Here is an 8,051-nt window from a genome sequence, read left to right as displayed (position 1 = left end):
TGTAGAAAGAACTAAACTCTCTTGCTTCACTTATATCTATTTAGAGAGATGACAAGAATTGTTCATTCACATGGTTAGTCATAAAATCCTACATAAAACTTGTAGATCACTGAATATGATATGTTTGATTCCTTGCAATAGTTTTGCGATATAAAGATGGTGATATTAGAGTCATGCTAGTCGGTAGTTGTGGATTGTAGAAATACTTGTGTTGAAGTTTGTGATTCCCATAGCATGCACGTATGGTGAACCGTTATGTAACGAAGTTGGAGCATGAGGTATTTATTGATTGTCTTCTTTATGAGTGGCAGTCGGGGACGAGCGATGGTCTTTTCCTACCAATCTATCCCCCTAGGAGCATGCGCATAGTACTTTGTTTCAATGACTAATAGATTTTTGCAATAAGTATGTGAGTTCTTTATGACTAATGTTGAGTCCATGGATTATACGCACTCTCACCCTTCCATCATTGCTAGCCTCTTCGGTACTGTGCATTGCCCTTTCTCACCTCGAGAGTTGGTGAAAACTTCGCCGGTGCATCCAAACCCCGTGATACGATACGCTCTATCACACATAAGCCTCCTTATATCTTCCTCAAAACAGCCACCATACCTACCTATCATGGCATTTCAATAGTCATTCTGAGATATATTGCCACGCAACTTCCATCATCTTCATATACATGACTTGAGCATTTATTGTCATATTGCTTTGCATGATCGTAAGATAGCTAGCATGATGTTTTCATGGCTTGTACGTTTTTTGATTTCATTGCTACGCTAGATCATTGCACATCCCGGTACACCGTCGGAGGCATTCATATAGAGTCATATTTTTGTTCTAGTATTGAGTTGTAAGTAAATAAAATTGTGATTATCATCATTATTAGAACATTGTACCATGTGAGGTTATCAAAATAAAAGTGGCCAAAGAAGCCCCCCCAAAAAAGAGAGAGGCCAAAGAAGCCTAAAAAAAGAGAAAAAATAAAACATGAGAGAAAAGAGAGAAGGGACAATGTTACTATCCTTTTACCACACTTGTGCATCAGAGTAGCACCATGTTCTTCATATGGAGAGTCTCTTGAGTTATCACTTTCATATAATAGTGGGAATTTTCATTATAGAACTTGGCTTGTATATTCCAACGATGGGCTTCCTGAAATGCCCTAGGTCTTCATGAGCAAGCAAGTTGGATGGACACCCACTTAGTTTTAGTTTGAGCTTTCATACACTTATAGCTCTAGTGCATCCGTTGCATGGAAATCCCTACTCCTCACATTGACATCAATTGATGGGCATCTCCATAGCCCGTTTATTAGCTGCGTCAATCTGAGACTTTCTCCTTTTTGTCTTCTCCACACAACCGCCACCATCATATTCTATTCCACCTATAGTGCTATGTCCATGGCTCACGCTCATGAATTGTGTGAAAGTTGAAAAGGTTTGAGAACGTCAAAAGTATGAAACAATTTCTTGGATTGTCATTGGGGTTGTGCATGATTTAAATATTTTGTGTGGTGAAGATGGAGCATAGCCAGACCATATGATTTTGTAGGGATAACTTTCTTTGGCCATGTTATTTTGAAAAGACATGATTGCTTTATTAGTATGCTTGAAGTATTATTGTCTTAATGTCAAATGATAGACTATTGCTTTGAATCACTCGTGTCTTAGAGCATCTCCAGTCACGCCCCCAACAGGCCCCCCAAGCCACTTTTTCAGCGCCGGCGCCAAAAAAACGCCCCAGTCACGCCCCCAGGACGCCGAAAAGTGCCGGTTCGGCCCGTTTTTGGGCCCGGCGGTCACAGGCCGAACCCGGCGCACTAGGGGGCGATCGGGGCTCCAGCGCAAGGGAAAAGCACGGCTGGCCCACACCGTCAGGTGAAAAGTCAAGTTTTTCTTCACCGACTCGCCTCCCACCCCCCGCGCCCTCAGCCGCCACTAGTTGTATCCCGGCGCCGCCCGCCGCCCTTCACCGCTAGATAGCCAATCCCCGCCATAAAAATAGCAGAGGTTCGCCAAGGCAACCCCTCCACCAAAAGCTGGGCGTTTCCGGCCATCGTTTCCGGCCGCGGAGGGGCAGTTTAGCGGCGGGGTACACGCCCACCGGGCGCAAGGTGTTCGGCGATTTGCTTGCCTCGGTGATGGACTCGGATGACGAGGAAGCGCTCACCGCGCTGCTAAAGGAAGAAGCCGAGGCCGACGTCTAAGAAGAAGAGCATATCATGGTGCTCACAGCCCTCGCCAAGCTGCTGGCGAGCAATGAAAAGCCGCGGCGAGGTGGCTCGGCGCCGAGGCGGGTGAAAGCAAAGAACCGGCATCGTCTCGAAGGCTACTGCATGCTCTACTCCGACTACTTCGCCGATGCTCCACTTCACAGTGACAAAACATTTTGGCGCCGTTATCGGATGAGCCGAAAGCTATTCCTCAGGATTGTGAATTCCGTCCGGGAGTTCGACAGCTACTTCAAGTGCAAGATGGATTGCACCGGGAAACTTGGATTCACCTCGATCTAGAAGTGCACGATAGCGATGAGGATGCTTGCATACGAAGATCCCGCTGATTCACTCGACGACTATTGGCGCATGGCCGAGTCCACCAGCATTGAGTGTTTCTACAAGTTCTGTTGGGCAGTGGTGGCAGTGTTTGGACCACAATACTTGAGAACACCCAATGCGGAAGACACTGCTCGGATCCTAGCATAGAATGCAGCAAGAGGATTTCCTGGGATGCTTGGAAGCATCGACTGCATGCATTGGAAATGGAAGAACTGCCCATTTGCTTGGCAGGGGATGTACAAAGGCGCCAAAGACGGTTGCAGTGTGGTACTTGAGGTGGTGGCCACACAGGACCTCTGGATTTGGCACTCCTTCTTTGGTATGCTAGGAACTCACAATGACATCAACGTGCTGCAGTGCTCCCCTGTCTTTGCCAAGCTTGTTGAAGGTCATTCTCCTCTGGTGAACTTCAAGGTCAATGGGCGGCACTACAACAAGGGGTACTACCTAGCTGATGGCATCTATCCGAGATGGTCTATATTTGTGAAGACTATCTCAAACGCTGTGCCAGGAGGCAGGAAGTCCCACTTTGCCAAGGTGCAGGAGGCTTGCCGGAAGGATGTTGAGCGAGCATTTGGTGTGCTCCAATCTCGATTTGCTGTTGTCTGCTACCCTGCTCAGACCTGGTCGAAAGATCAAATGTGGGAGATCATGACTTGTTGTGTCATCTTGCACAACATGATCATCGAGAGTGAGCAAGAAGAGCCAGTGTTTGATACTGAACCATACTACAGGCAGGGTCCTCTATCCGAAGTTGATCACCAGCTACCGGCAACCTAGACTACCTACCTCAGTGTGCGTCAGGAGATCCGAGACCCACAGGTGCATCATCAACTGTAGCAGAATCTGGTGGATCACCTATGGAGGCTCAAGGGCGAAGCCGGGCGCGACGTGTGATGAGTTTTTATTTGTTGAACTATATAATTTGTATTGAACGATTTGTTGTTGCACTATTTTGTTGAAGTGTTTGATTTTCTGTGATGAACTATGTGATAAAAAATATTTATGTTGATAATTGAACGCCGAACCACGACGAACCACGCCGAATATGGGCCTATTCTCACCCATATGGGCCCTTTATTCGCCGAAAGTGTGCCAAAAGTGGGACAATATCGGCGCCTGGGGGCGACGGCTAGATGCCCAGCCGCCCCCAGGGGCGATTTTTATGCGTCCTGGGGGGCAACAGCTGGAGATGCTCTTAATATTCATGCCATGATTAGATTATAAGATCAAGATTACGCTAGGTAGCATTCCACATCAAAAATTATCTTTTTTTATCATTTAACTACTCGAGGATGAGCAGGAATTAAGCTTGGGGATGCTGATATGTCTCCGTCATATCTATAATTTTGATTGTTCCATGCCAATATTCTACAACTTTTACATACTTTTGGCAACTTTTTATACTACTTTTGGGACTAACATATTGATCCAGTGCCCAGTGCCAGTTCCTGTTTCTTGCATGTTTTTTGTTTCGCGGAAAATCCATATCAAACGGAGTCCAAACGGGATAAAAACTTACAGAGATTTTTTTGGAATATATGTGAATTTTGGGAAGTGTAATCAACACGAGACCATGCCCGAGGGGCCCACAAGGGTGAGGGGGGCGCCCCAGGGGGTAGGGCGCGCCCTGGGCCCTCGTGGCCACCCCGTAAGGCGGTTGGTGCCCTTCTTTCGCCACAAGAAAGCCAATATCCGAATAAAATCGTGCCCAAAATTCAGCCCAATCGGAGTTACGGATCTCCGGGAATTTAAGAAACGATGAAGGGCAGAATCAGGGAACGCAGAAACAGAGAGAGACAGAGAGACAGATCCAATCTCGGAGGGGCTCTCGCCCCTCCCATGCCAGGGAAGCTAAGTACCAAAGGGGAAACCCTTCTCCCATCTAGGGAGAAGGTCAAGGGAGAACAAGAAGAAGAAGGGGGCTCTCTCCCCCTCTCTTCCGGTGGCGCCGGAACACCGTCGGGGCCATCATTGTCACCGCAATCTACACCAACACCTCTGTCATCTTCACCAACATCTTCATCACCTTACCCCATCTATCTATAGCGGTCCACTCTCCTGCAACCCGTTGTACCCTCTACTTGAACATGGTGATTTATGCTTCATATTATTATCCAATGATGTGTTGCCATCCTATGATGTCTGAGTAGATTTTCGTTGTCCTATCGGTAATTGGTGAATTGCTATGATTCGTTTAATTTGCATGTGGTTATGTTGCTGTCCTTTGGTGCCCATCATATGAGCGCGCACGTGGATCACACCATAGGGTTAGTTGTATGTTGATAGGACTGTGTATTGGAGGGCAAGAGTGACAGAAGCTTCAACCTAACATATAAATTGATGCATACGGGATTGAAGGGGGACCAATATATCTTAATGCTATGGTTGGGTTTTACCTTAATGAACGTTAGTAGTTGCGGATGCTTGCTAATAGTTCCAATCATAAGTGCATAGAATTCCAAGTCAGGGATGACATGCTAGCAGTGGCCTCTCCCACATAAAACTTACTATCGGTCTAGTAAAGTAGTCAATTGCTTAGGGACAATTTCGCAACTCCTAACACCACTTTTCCACACTCGTATACTAAATTTATTGCTTCTATATCTAAACAGACCCTACTTTTTATTTACGCGCTCTTTATTATCTTGCAAACCTATCCAAAAACACCTACCAAGTACTTCTAGTTTCATACTTGTTCTAGGTAAAGCGAACGTTAAGCGTGCGTAGAGTTGTATCGGTGGTCAATAGAACTTGAGGGAATATTTGTTCTACCTTTAGCTCCTCGTTGGGTTCGACACTCTTACTTATCGAAAGAGGCTACAATTGATCCCCTATACTTGTGGGTTATCAGTGCAATGTAGAGAAAACACACACAAGTAGCAAGAAATTACCATGTGACTATCACTGCAACCACCTCATGCGACCAGCATTTGACAAGCAACCCGCCCACTTTTGGCATTCTGTGTTGATGGTGCCCCAACATTGATGAATAGAGTCCCTTAATCGATAGTGTCTGCTAGTCTTGCACTCATCAAAAAATTCCTTGATGCGGTCTCAGTAGGTGTTCGCGGCTTGGTCACTCCCCGCGGGTGCCTCTTGAGAGACTCACTTCCATGCGGTGCAAATCAACACATCTTCAATGCTAGTCTAATTTGTGATTCTTCTCTTGGAAATGAAGTCCTTGTTGTCCATGTCGAGACTATCATCATCATCAAATTGTGTATCACATTCTCGTGATGCATACTATTTTTGAGAAATATCTTCATTTGCCACATTTATTGCGCGCATGAATGCTTCATCATCAAGACTACAAATGAACATACATGCAATCTCACATTCTATTCGTATCCAAAATGAAAAGACCAAACAAGCAGAAAAAGACTTTTTTACCTTTGTGACATTTCGTCGAGCATGTTGGAGGCGATGGTCGTGGGCGTGGCCGAGTCTTCCCCCATGGCCAGCGGCATGACTTGTGGTGGTGGAGGAGGAGGCCCATGTCCAGTGGAGTTGCCACAGCCGTCGGCAGCATCAAATTGGCTGAAGCAGCCACGACCGCATTTCTCTTCTTGGCCGCTCAAGATGGAGTCGTCGCGGGGTTGCGCCCTGCCGGCCACTTCATGCCTCCACTACGAGGTTGGTAGCCGCCGGCGCACCTGTTCCCGTGCCGGCGACTGCCGGGGTGGGTGTGGCGACGGGTGTGACAAGATGGATCAGACTAGCGACAGAGGAGGAGGCGACGACGGGGTCATCGGAGTCGATGGGGCCGGGTAGCGGCCGACGTGCGGCACACAGGGGGCGGGCTGGCGTCGGGAAATGAAATGTAGTGACGGTTGGTTGTTTGTGAGTGGCTGGCCACCTGGCCGTTTTTCATCACTAGGGAGGTGGAGATGCAAATTTGCATCTCCAAGTGTTGTATTTTACATCGTTTGGAGTAGGTGATATTTTTTTGCATCTACATCATCTGTCAGAGCAATGTTTTTGGCTTCAAAGATGTAAAAAGTTGTTATTTATACATATACATCATCTATTGGAGATACTCTAAGCATTGTTCACTACAAGAGGTTGATCGGAACTTGCTGGGGTATATTGTTGTCGATGTGATCAAGCATGCCATTGTCACGTGTGTTACATCACATGCCATCTAATAGAACACTTTTTTTTCTTGAAACGAAGACAAAACATTTTCCACATCAATTAAATGAGGAGAATAGAGTTTAAGAGTATTACAAGACCTCACACAACACGTCCTGACAATTACCCGCTAAATAAAATTTTCCCTAGTTTCTTATCACCGACGGTAACCCATAGCTTAGCCTCATCGGTTAAAATTTTAAGAAGGATTTGCGGCGGTGTGCTCTTGTTTCGGAAGTGTTGTAGGGTGGAACCCTAAGTGGAGATCTTTCACGAATTGGAGGGGGAATCCCCAAGAACACGAAGAACACAAGAGATGGAAAACACTCAAATTGACTAGATCCTAGAACACACAAGAGGTCACAATGATTTAAGGACAACAAAGGAAAGATACAAGGTACTAGTTCATCCCAATCCTATGAGGAGAGAGGTCTTGATGATCCTATGATGGGGATCCTTCCCAAGATGGGGGCTTGATATCCACTAGGGATCCTCTCCTAGGAGGTCTTGATCTCCTAGAGGAGTGGGTACAAGGAGAAAAGCTCACATAATCATCTCATATACTTTGTTATCCTCTAAATGAGCTAGGGAAGGGGTATATATAGTCTAGGGACCAAATAAGAGGAGGAGGGGGATACAAGGGTAAAAACCCAAAGAGGCACGCAGGCCCTTTGAGTGGTGCGGGCACCCGAGGTCAAACCAGCCGGGCACCCGGGGCGGGGCTGGTGGCTGGCGCGGGGTAGGCCGGTCACCCGGGGTTGAGGGCCCGGGCACCCAGGGGCGAGATGGACGCGGTCCAGGGAGGGGCCGGGCACCCAGTGTCCAAAGGACAGGCACGCGGGCCAGCGGCCTGTGGCGCTGGAGGGAGGGCCGGGCACCCGGGGGTGGCCTGGGCCGCGGCTAGCCAAGTGAGGCCGGGCACCCGGGGCTGCAGGCCAGGCACCCAGAGTGTCCAGAGCCTCTCCTTCTTCTCTCTTCTCGCTTCTCTCCTCCTTATCCTCGACCGTAGGTGCTTGGGTCTTCGTGCTAGCCTCTCCACCATCAACACCTTGATACCTAATCATGCACAACACCTCCGTTTGAGGTAGGACCCAACTCTCGAATGAATTTGAGTGGAGCTCGAAGAGGAAGGAGTCAACTCGGTTTTGGTGACACGCGCGTGTACTCTTGTCATCGGTCTTCTTCGTCCTTGCGGTGGTGGTGTGACGTCCATGGTGATGGTCGAGGGATGCTCCGCATCATCACCCCCCCCCCTTGGGTGAGATCCGTCCACGGATCATGAGCTTCATCACCATGGGAAAGAGAGGGCATCGCCGTGTAGAAGTGGACAACCACCAAGTACTCATCATCGTCAAGCTTG

Source organism: Triticum urartu, chromosome 6A (assembly GCF_056163025.1).
Source record: "Triticum urartu cultivar PI428250 chromosome 6A, HENAU_Tu73, whole genome shotgun sequence".
Lineage (NCBI taxonomy): Eukaryota > Viridiplantae > Streptophyta > Magnoliopsida > Poales > Poaceae > Triticum > Triticum urartu.
This window is presented reverse-complemented; position numbering follows the sequence as displayed.